General features: G+C 37.3%; 1 protein-coding gene across 3 annotated transcripts in view; it reads right to left on the bottom strand.

Moving 5' to 3' along the window:
- Nucleotides 1-11407, bottom strand: part of XIRP2 (xin actin binding repeat containing 2) — a 297042-nt gene that overhangs the window by 63693 nt on the left and 221942 nt on the right. Inside the window, exon 1 of one of the 3 annotated variants that reach the window (XM_007466560.1) lies at nucleotides 5396-5636. The exons of the other annotated variants lie outside the window; for them this stretch is intronic. The gene's annotated coding sequence lies outside the window, so the exon portion shown is untranslated. Of the gene's footprint in view, nucleotides 1-5395; nucleotides 5637-11407 lie in introns of those variants that run through there. 3 annotated transcript variants of the gene reach the window in all.

The raw sequence follows: 11407 nt of genomic DNA, 5'->3' as shown, positions 1-11407 counted from the left end.
TAGGGAAAAGAATATTGCAACTTTAATACAAACATATGCCTTCCTTTCAAATTTCATTTCTCTGATATTTTACAGAGTTAAACTTGGGGTTAGTGTTCAGCTCTGGATGAATGAATGGATGATGAATCCTGAAATTATTCCCATTCCAGAATGAGTCAGTGACTGAAGCACACATGCACTAATACAGTTACATTCCTAAAAATAAATGTTTTTGAGTCCTCCGGGACCCAGAGGGCTAGCATAGTTTCTCCTGAAGAAGTCAGGGCTGTAACGAGGTTCTATTCCCACTCTGAGCATCCTTGAATAGCACGGAGGACAGAAAGAGCGGACCAAGCGGCTGACTGCTGCCCGTCGCTCTTTCTTTGGCACCTCTAGCTCTGGCCCCTGTGTTCCAACTGGAAACTGGGCTGGGCTTCACCCTAGTAGCCAAATAGCAGACTTTTACCCTATATAATACTCAGGAGAATCAGTCAAAATCCAACAGAAGCAGAGGCAGTGAATTTTAAACAAAGCTTGTAGCTGGAATTGACCACCCTTAAATAATGTGACCAAACTCACTTTATTCTATCTCTTTCCCAGAATATTCCAACTTGACAATAAGACCCTTGTGTCAACAAGAAAAATTTCTAACTTATAAGACAGATAAATTAAAAAGTGATCCTTGGCTTTGAAAAAAGATTTTTCACTGTTTCCCTGGAGCACTTATTTACTATAGTTACTTATGAAGTCTAATTACTTGACAAAAAGGCTTAGTGGTTAGATAAGATAAAGCTGAACTCTTATTATGATGGTACTGACTAAAAATAAAATAATCAACAACAACAGAGATAGTGATAAAGCACCCTTGAATTTTAATGCAATTCAATGGGGAACTGTGACTGTACTCAAAATTTAATATACATAGTTTAAACAAACCCAGCCACTTTATAATGTGAGTTCTGCCTACATCTTATTTCAATGCAATTAACTTCCTATGAATTAAAAAATAAAATAAAATGATTATTATTTGAACATTATTTTATATTCAGTTCATATTTATGAAACTTTACATGAAAACCACTGACATATTTTGAAATCATTTATAATGCTGGACTTTGCTTTTAAAATTAATGGTGAGGGCTTCCTTGGTGGTGCAGTGGTTAAGAATCTGCCTGCCAATGCGGGGAACACGGTTCGAGCCCTGGTCCGGGAAGATCCCACATGCCGCGGAGCAACTAGGTCCGTGCGTCACAACTATTGAGCCTGCGCTCAGAGCCCACGAGCCACAACTACTGAGCCCGTGTGCCTAGAGCTCATGCTCTGCGACAAGAGAAGCCACCACAACGAAGAGTAGCCCCCGCTCGCCGCAACTAGGGAAAGCCCGCGCGCAGCAACGAAGACCCAATGCAGCCAAAAATAAATAAATAAAAATAATAAATAAATAAATTTATTTAAAAATATTAATGGTGGTACAATTTTTTATTTTTAGCTTTTCTATGTTGATAACTACCAAGTTAATACATTTAGAAACACACATGCTGATATATTCAGATTTGGGGGGAATGTGTTATTGGATCTTTGACCAACAAAAATTTCCTAAAATAAATTCTTTTAGTATTATATTTATTTTAAGTCGTATGTGTGCCTGGAGCAATTTGGCAATTATTTACTTTTGAACAGTCAGACATATCTAAAGCATTCACCTCGCCGGGCAACAGGATATATTCCGTATACAGCTGGAAAAATGCAGAAGACTAAAACCTACTTGAAGGTCTGCCAAAAAGAGCAGTGAAAAATGATGTCTCCAATGACAAGGTGATGGTGGGGGTCTGCGGTGGGGGTGGGGCAGAAACAGCTCATCTAGCACAGAAGATGAGCAAACTTAAACGCTTAGTCAAGTTAAAAAATAAACCAATCACCATTTTTTTGAGTTTTAAATGAATATGTGGATCAGTTCTCCTTTTCCATAATTTATCCTAAATTAAAGAGAAACAGGAAATGCAAAGTAAAAAGCAACAAAAACCTGGAAGAAAAAAGGCTTTATGAAGGTTTACCTCTAAATGTGTTCCAAGTCATGGGGGTGGAGTAAGGTTGGGGTGATATGGCACAAAGCTTTGCAGAATGACATATAGCACTGAAATATAAGTCAAGAGAGTTGGTTTCTAGTTCTCTCTGCCTAAATCTTGTAAGTTACTAGTTAATGTTCTGTGGCTCAGTTTTCTTATCTAGAACTTAAAGGTGTTAAATCAAATAGTCACTGAGGTTCTTTGTGTTATCTATGTAATAAATTCCTTTTATCCTTTGTGATATTTTAAGAAGTACAGCCACTCTACCAGGAATTTGGATTACCTATTGCACTGCTCACTGCCAGATTATTTTTATGCCATCATGTATGCCCACAAAGTCCCAAGAGTCATTAAATATAGCAATACTCTCATTTCTTGTATCCAAACTGATACAAATAACTCATTGAATTTGCTGACTCTCAATTCTTAAGAAAAAAAAAACCTTTATTCTTTACACTGGCTGATTATCATTGTTCTTTGTGCTTTTCCTGATTATATTGTACAAATGGAGAAGTACTCAGGTTAGTTAAATTTGCAAAAGAAGGATTCCAATGATTAGGAAAATAAATTGGATGAAACTTTTACTCTGGAGTTTATAGGTAGCGTTTCATAGACGGAGAAGTAACATTGTGGATATATGTGATATAATGCACAATAAGTATTTGGTATTTGTCCCTGGTTCCTGGCACAGAGCTCCTAAAACCCTTCAAAACTCCTGAGTGATGGTGTCTTTGGTATGCTAGCGAATGAGCTAATTCCTGGCCTTATGCGGGGGTAGGAGAAATAGAGATAGCTTCAGGATGGGGGCTGGCTGCCAGAAAAGACACCCAAGCGATTTGAGTCTGAATATTCAGCCCCACTTCCCACCTTGGAAATGGGGAGACGGGTTAGAGATTGAACCTACTTAACGATGGCCAATGATTCAGCCAATCATCCTACATCATGAAATCTCAATAAAAATTCTAAACAACAGGATTTAGTGAGCTTCCAGTTGGTGAACATACTGATGGGTGGTGAGCCCAGAGAGTGCATGGAAGCTCTGTGCCCCCCCTGCCCATTACTCTATGAATCTCTTCCATTTGGCTGTTCCTGAGTTAGTGTCTAAAGTGCAGGCAATCCGTGGGTTCTGCTCTAACTCTGGAAGTTAATGTGAGAATTGAACTGAATTGTTGTACACCCCGCTGGTGTCAGAATTGGAGAATTGGTTGGTGTCAGAAAATACCATGCATTTGGTGTCAGGGAAAAAACAACAACAATACAATATATCATGCAGTCACATAAAGACCATGTACTTATATTGAATAAACCAGTGTTCTAAAAAAAGTTATTCCTGAATCAGAAAAATCTGATGTTACCCACATTCTGCAAAGGATGAACCTATAATTTGAATGAGCAAGTGTTTGTCTCAGTAGCAGGGAAAAAAAAATTACAATTTAATTAAATTTCAAAGTGTAACTTGAATGCTTTTAAAAGAGGGGGTGGGAAGCAAATAAAAAGGACAACATAATGTCATTTAAGTTCTATCCCTCACAGATTGTTCAATCAGAAATCTGGGAATTATACTGCCAAGGACTGATTAAGTTTCTGGCCTGGTCTGTAAATTACTGAATCTAGATGTGACTCCAAGCTAACAAACAAGAGTTCCAAAATGGTCTCTTACTGCCCAGACTTATGTGTATGCACGAGAGAGAGAGAAGAGAGGAAGTATCAGTTTCCAGTTCCAAGGTTACCATGGGGGTCCAACCCCAAATTGTCTCATCATAAGTAATATTTTACCAAACGAATAAAACGAATACTGATATGCAGAAGTTTTTCAGTTGTGATAAATGTAAGTGAGAGGCAAAATACTGGAAATGACTGAATAGCAGACAGCTACCAATGATAAACAATAGTAAATTATCTATGAACTTTGTGGGGTATTTTTACTCAAAAGTAAACTTGAGGAAAGACAACCAACCCTCTCTTCTTTTGTAAACACTGAAGACTTGAGGCCTGCCTGACATTTTCTGAAGTAAAGCTCTCTGTGATCATTAGAATATCTACTTTTATTTTTCAGGTGGTTGAGGGAAGTTGTATCTAAAAGATGCACAACACTGCATGCAGAAATATTTACTCCAAACTCCAGACTACATTTTCCCCAAACACCTGGCACTTTGCCATATTGTAGACATCTGAAATGCTGAATGACTTTAAAAAATGGATCTAGTTGTTCATTTACATGTTAACAGTAAAAAAGGTAAAAGATTCAAAGATTAGGCAGACAAGTAGAGAAATATTTAAGCACAGAATTCAACACTTTCCCATTTTTTATTCAATATTTTTGCCACTCAATGGTAATAACTTCTAAAACTCAAAACTGGTGCTCCTTAAAATTCAGGGCTCTGAATGTAGCTCAGGTAAATATTTTACTCGCCCTTTGGCACCCTGCACATAAAATTTTAAAATAATTCAAACAAACTCAAGCTCCTCAGTGACCAAATAGAGCTCTGGTAAAAATAAAACATCTTTCAGTTCAGCACCAGCTGGCTAAATTTAAACCCTGTATTATGTAATCTTAAAGTGTCCTTGCTTTTAGTTGGTGTCGTAAGAGATTCTGTTATAATGCCTCTTCCAAATCACTTCAGTCTCTAACATCTAAACATTTAAGGCACAACAGGACCAAATTAAGGTGTTCATAGGCAACTGAAGACAGAATAAATTCATTTGAAACAGTATATAGGCCATGTTATTTTAAAAGTAAAATCTCAATCTTCTCTCTTTAAGTTTGTAGTTACTATAATTAGGTCTGGCAGATCCAACTGGCAGTGCTTTTCTTAATTCTGCAAAACATGTAAGAACCTGATTCTTTAATCCTTATTCCAGTAATACTCCCAGAGGAGATGAGACTGGCTGGGGCAAGAAGCACAAAATCAAACTAAGGCTGGAGAAAGAATACATTTTATACATTTCTCTGAGCAAGCTGCAACAGTTGAGCATATTTTCAACTCTTCCTTTCCCTCAGCAAATTTTAAGAAGTATAGTTTAAAAAAAAAAGGAAATATAGTTTAGAGTTTCAAACATATTCATTGTATACATTATCAATTTATGCTCATAAAAGATAAACTAATTCTTTCAGTTTTCCCTTTTAACTATAAATTGAAGTATAATTTTCATTGATGTCTGTTTATCAAGTTTGGTTCATATTTCTTCAATACTAAAAATAAAAAATGCTAACTATTCTACAAAATCCAATTGAATATTTGCTGTGATGACAATTACAATTTGACCTGTGGTCTTCATTGATCTTAAGCAATCAGCAAGAACATATCACAACTCTGGAAGTAGAGTATCAATGACTATGTAACACATACCTTTTGTAATATTTAGACTTAACCCCAAGTTCGTGGAAATGTCATATATCTTTATAGTTCTTCACAGACTAGTTTCCTCCTTTGTACAGCAAATTTCCCAGTCCCCTGAAAGCAGTCGGTGGAGTGGAGGCCAGCTCCACTGAAGGGTCTATCAAGAGAGTAGATGGGACGGCTGAATTTATTTCAGCCCTGCATCTAAAGGATGCAACTTAGCACCTATTTTTAGGAACTGAGCTCTGTAAAGGTGGGGCCTGAGTCAACTACTCTTTTCAGAAGTGTTCTCTGAGGGCACTCTGCCTCGTAGTGCCCTCAATAATGTATGCATAGTATTAGCACATGTGCAGTCAATCAAACTCCCTTCCACAGCTATGACCATCGAGCCAACTCTGACCTTCTGAACAAAGCCTAAAATATAACCAGCACCGATGAGGAAAAAGAGGAATGAAAGCTCTTGAATTACTTGCATTTGTTTTAATAATTTCAATCTTTAAGAGTCAAGAATCTGAAAATAAAGCACAGAGAGAATGTTCCAATTTATTCTGGTGGAATTTGGGTTCTCAGAAAGTAGAAACGCTGTTTAATTTACAGAATGTTCTTAGGCACGGAAAATATTAGTTTGCTTTTTGAGACTTCACATATAAAGCAAAACACTATTGTGATGTTTATATAAGTAAAGAAAGTGTTATTTTGGACAAAAAAGTGAAGGAGGAAGGAGTGATAAGGCATTCTAGAGAGAATAAAGGGCACACCTACTGTGTGATTCCTGCCCATTAATATTAGCTTAAAATCACTTGGCAGGAGGAACAGCGGGCAAGGGACAGGAGTCACCTCACATGCTCCTGAAAGAATCATATTAAGTGTCCTTTGCTGCCACCCTGCTTATTCAGCACACCCTGCAGACATGACCCGGAAGGAAGTAGGAGAACTCGCCATTTAGCTCCATAATGCCAACATCTAATACATTCTAAGTAAATATAAAACAACCAGCTTCCCCTATCTTTCCTCTCTTCTATTATTTTCCTCATGTGGGCTTAAGTATGTATACTAATGCCCTCACAGCAAGCCCAAATAAAGAAAGAGAAAGTTGCCCTTTGACTTAAAGAAAGCACCTGACTTACAAACTGTTTATTTCATACAAATGCTTACAAGTAAGCTATTTACCATATTATTTACTAATAAAGACCAGTATATACATTACATTTTTTTTCCATATACAATATTGATTTCTATTAAAAGTAGGTCAAGGAGTGATGTTCCAGCTGATTAAGAAAAAGCTTCTAAAATGGTGTTCTTGTACACTTCACAAGATTTTTCAGGGCCAGCAGCCAATATAATCTAATTAGTTTAGAGTTGTGCTGTCCAGTGTGGTAGCTACTAGACACATGTGACCATTTAAATTTTACTTGATTAAATTAAATAAAATTAAAAGTTCATTTCCTCAATTGTACTAGGCACATTTCAAGTACTCAATTTCTACATGTGCCTGGTGGCTATGTATTAGACAGTGCAGGGATAGAACGTTTCCATTACTGCAGAAAATTCTATAGGACAGTGTTTTAGATCACAGGATTTGAACACAGCTTTGACGCTAACTAAAATCTATGACCTGGCAAATTTCATATGTTGTCTATGCTTCATTTTACTTCTCTATAACTAAACAGGACTAAGTTTACCTACTTTAAATGGTGGTTGTGAGGATTAAATGTCATAATATACAGGTAATACTCATGAAAGTCTAAATCTAGGACAAAATATTTATTTTAAAAGTATTATTATTATAATAACTTTATCCCACTATATGGATAAGAAAATGGCATTAGACCAATCTAAGATCATAATAGGTCGATTTAAGTCATGAGGAGATAGACCCACAATGTAAATATAGTTAAATTTAATCTGGTATTTGCATATAGGTGCTAATGATGCTTATCATGGTTTTAGTCTTTCAAATATTGATAATTACTCAAGGATATGACTTGTAGCTTTCTTATTTTCTCTTCTTACTTAAAACTGCCTGCCTTCTCCTTCCATTGTAGTGATAGGTTTCTTCACTTGTTTCTCTAAGTTTCATTCAAGATAACCTTTCTTCAAACTTTCTGTTTTCTGCCCTTTCAGGAAAGAAATATATTTGATTTAAATACATACATAAAAAAATTATTTTTTCATATTTCTAATGTTCATAATCATCCCAAAACTCAATGATTACGCATTGTTGTTGTTGGGGTTTTTTTGCGTTACGCGGGCCTCTCACTGTTGTGGCCTCTCCCGTTGCGGAGCACAGGCTCCGGACGCGCAGGCTCAGCGGCCATGGCTCACGGGCCCAGCCGCTCCGCGGCATGTGGGATCTTCCCGGACCGGGGCAGGAACCCGTGTCCCCTGCATCGGCAGGTGGACTCTCAACCACTGCACCACCAGGGAAGCCCTATGCATTGTTAAAAGAAAAAAAAAAAAAAAAAAAAAAAGGGATAGGAAAAGAATCCTTGTTGAAACATTACAAAATAGGTGGTAATGGATTAAGAGCAATAAATGCTAGATCTAAGGTAGTATGCGTAAGTTAACTAACGTAAGATCAAGCAAAGTTTTTCAGTTATAGAATTAGCTAGCTATCATACAATTTGGTTTATTCATTTTAGTCATGAAGACAATGAAAATGTCAGCACCTAGATTCTTACCATTTCCTATTTCAGTTGTTTCAGACACTGATTTTCATTCTTCATTTTGTAACAATCTAACTCATTGCTATGAAATTACTCTGAAAGAGAGATGGATGGAGGAGTGGACAGATGGATGGATGAATGGGTAGACGGATGACAGCTAGCTAAATAGGTAGAAAGATCCAGAAGGTTATGCCCTGTACCAAAAATCTTAGAAAGTTTAAGTGGAAAATTTTGTTCCCTATCCAATCCATAAACATACTTTATCTTCACAGGGCCTAGATACCTCTACCTATTAAAGCCTGTATTGTACTCAGTTGGAACCTACATAAGACTGTTGCTTTTAGTGAGATGGAGTCATTAGCATCAGGCCAATGCTCCCACTGAGAAAAATTAGAAAAGCTGAATCAGTGACAAAAGTAATATATGTAAGGTATCAAGGATCAGCCAAACAATAAGCACCAGAGGGAGCACATTTCAGGAAATGCAAGACTAAGAGCTAAGAATCTGAAGCTGTCCCTGGAGGTTATTTTTGATTTCCGGATGCAGATAGAGGCTGAGAATCCAGGCTCAACTCAGGAAGAGAACTGCTGCTGGGGGACAAAAGAACAGCAAAACTTTTGGCAGTTACATGGGACTGGAGTAACAAAATTGGAGAGTAGCAGGACCTCAAATTCGTTTTTCTCTCCAAGATATTTGCTAAGTTTCAAAATTTCACAGCAAAGCAGGCTACAGTCATAAGCCCAAACACAGAAAATTAAAGTGGAATAGCCCGCATTTTCATGATACTTAGGAGACAAAGGTCTACTTGGAGGACAGGTGACAGCTGAAAGTCCTCAAAGGAAAGGAAAATTGACTCTAAAGTAATCTGAGATAACTTTGTTCCTAGTGGTGCTTGATAGTGTGGGCTGAGCTGGAGGCTGAGTGAGGATCCTGTTTCAGCCCCTAGAAGGTGGGAGACAGGTGAAACAGCAAAGTTGGGGACCTGATCAGGCTTGGGGTGATAAAAGTGATGACTTGAGTAGACTCAGCCATAGCCAGTCTCCCCCTCAAGACATTTGCCAAATTCGGAAGCTTCATGGGGTGTGAAGCTACATATCCAAGCTGAAGACCTCTGAAAAGTAGAGCAGAGATAGAATCTGACAGATTCTCAAAGAAAACTTAAAGTGGTCAGCCCCACTACCCCCTCTACTCTATCTGCCTAGCAGAGGACAGGCTGAAACTCTCTGATGAAAGTATATCATCTGGAGCTTTTCCACCTTTGCTTTTTGAAAACACAATGCTTGACTTTCAATTAAAAAAAAATACCTGGCACGCAAAGAGACAGAACACTGGCACTAGTTACAAGTGAAGAAAAAAAAAAAAGGGAGAAAAAGCAGATGGTATAGATGTTTGAATTAGCAGATAAGGACTTTAAAATAATCATGATTTATATATTTAAGAAAATACACGAAATAACATAGAAAGTATATAAAAGATGGAGAATTTCACAATAAAATTAAGCTTACAAAATAATAATGAAATGGACATTCCAGTATTGAAAAATACAATATCAGACATTAAGAACTCAAGGGATAGTTTAATAGCAAATGGGAGACAGCAAAAGACAAGATTAGTAATCTGGAAGACAGGTGAATAAAAAATAGAAAGCTTTGGTTTGGATATTTTATATTGAATATCAAAAAGTGCTCACAGGGTTTTCTGCAGCAATATGACATTGCTGAATCATATAACTATCGTCCATTAAAATCTGTCTTTTTTGCATATATTACTGACAAGCCACATCACATTCTCCTATAATTGTTTAGTTTATGCCTAAGCGAATGGCAATGATTCCATCCCATTATTCCAGCTCGCTTCTGCCATCAAGCATAGTTGTTCTCTTCACAAGGCAATATATGTGTTATCTAAGTCAATGATAAAGGATATTTAACAGGATGGAGCCACTAACATATATAAAGTCATACTCCTGCTAAAGATCTCCCTCTGAAGGGAAACTGATATATGAGTTTAGATCCATTTATGTATCTACATTTGTAGATATTCTTTTTTTTTTTTTCTGGTACGTGGGCCTCTCACTGCTGTGGCCTCTCCCGTTGCAGAGCACAGGCTCTGGACGCGCAGGCTCAGCGGCCATGGCTCGTGGGCCCAGCCGCTCTGCAGCATGTGGGATCTTCCCGGACCGAACCCGTGTCCCCTGCATCGGTAGGCGGACTCTCAAGCACTGTGCCACCAGGGAAGCCCAACATTTGTAGATATTCTTGATGACTTGAAATAAAATGTATCTGATTAGGGGATTTCACAATTCTCTGTGCTTCTTTACTAGGTCATCAGTAATCTTGAATTTATTCCCTTTTCTACTTTTGCTGGTACCATTTGTAGGTTGAAGCCTATTCTCCTTAACAAAAGAGACACCATCTAGGAATTCATTTGGCTCACTTTCTTTTCTTGTTCATTAATATTAAAAATTTCCAAGAAAAGCAGTGACTCTCTCTTCTTCCTTTAATTTTCCCTTAATAATAAATCTATACTTTATAAGAGAATTGTGCCAGGGTGATTTACATTTATTTTCTTTTATTCTTACAACAACCCCAAGATTTTGGTATTATCACCATTTCATAGCAGGAAACTGAGGGTGAGTGAAGTTAAGTAACTTCTTCAAAGACAAAAGTTAATCAGCATTATTGGGAATTAGACTCAATTCTGTTGATTTCATATGTTTGGATTATTTGGGATATATTATTTATCCTGACCTTAATCTAAAAATTCTATCCAATCACTATTACATATCCTGAATGATACGCTTTGAGAGGGGTCACCTCTTTCACATACTGATAAATACTGTGGCTAAGGCACAGTGTAGGCCTGCAAATTAGGTAGACTCTGGCAAGGCCTTTTGTACATGGCAGCAAGCAAAGTGAACTATCAATCAGTGGACACTCCAAAGACAAAAAGAGTGGATGAGTGAGAACTTTAAAGCTGGGACAATTGTACTTCAGTTACCTGCTATATAGTCCCTGGACCAACGGGGCCAATCTAAGATTTCTAGAATTAAAGAACAAAAAGTCTAAAATTTTTAGAATTAAAGAACTCGAATATATATCGTCTCAAATTCTGCATTATTATCTAGCATACATGAAGTACTAATCTACCAATTAGAGCTTAACAATCTGCCTTGAACATTGTTGATGGCATGACCCATTCAGTTGTCATGCAAGAAGGATTAGGGTATTAGTAACTAAATTATGGCTGAATTTAATTAATTGTAATTTTCACTTGCTCAATTCCATTAAAATTACATCACAAGGGGGCTTCCCTGGTGGCACAGTGGTTGAGAGTCCGCCTGCCGATGCAGGGG

Source organism: Lipotes vexillifer, unplaced genomic scaffold (assembly GCF_000442215.2).
Source record: "Lipotes vexillifer unplaced genomic scaffold, Lipotes_vexillifer_v1.1 scaffold218, whole genome shotgun sequence".
NCBI classification, from domain to species: Eukaryota; Metazoa; Chordata; class Mammalia; order Artiodactyla; family Lipotidae; genus Lipotes; species Lipotes vexillifer.
Note: the sequence above shows the minus strand (reverse complement) of the source record. Positions and strands in the feature narration are given on the sequence as shown.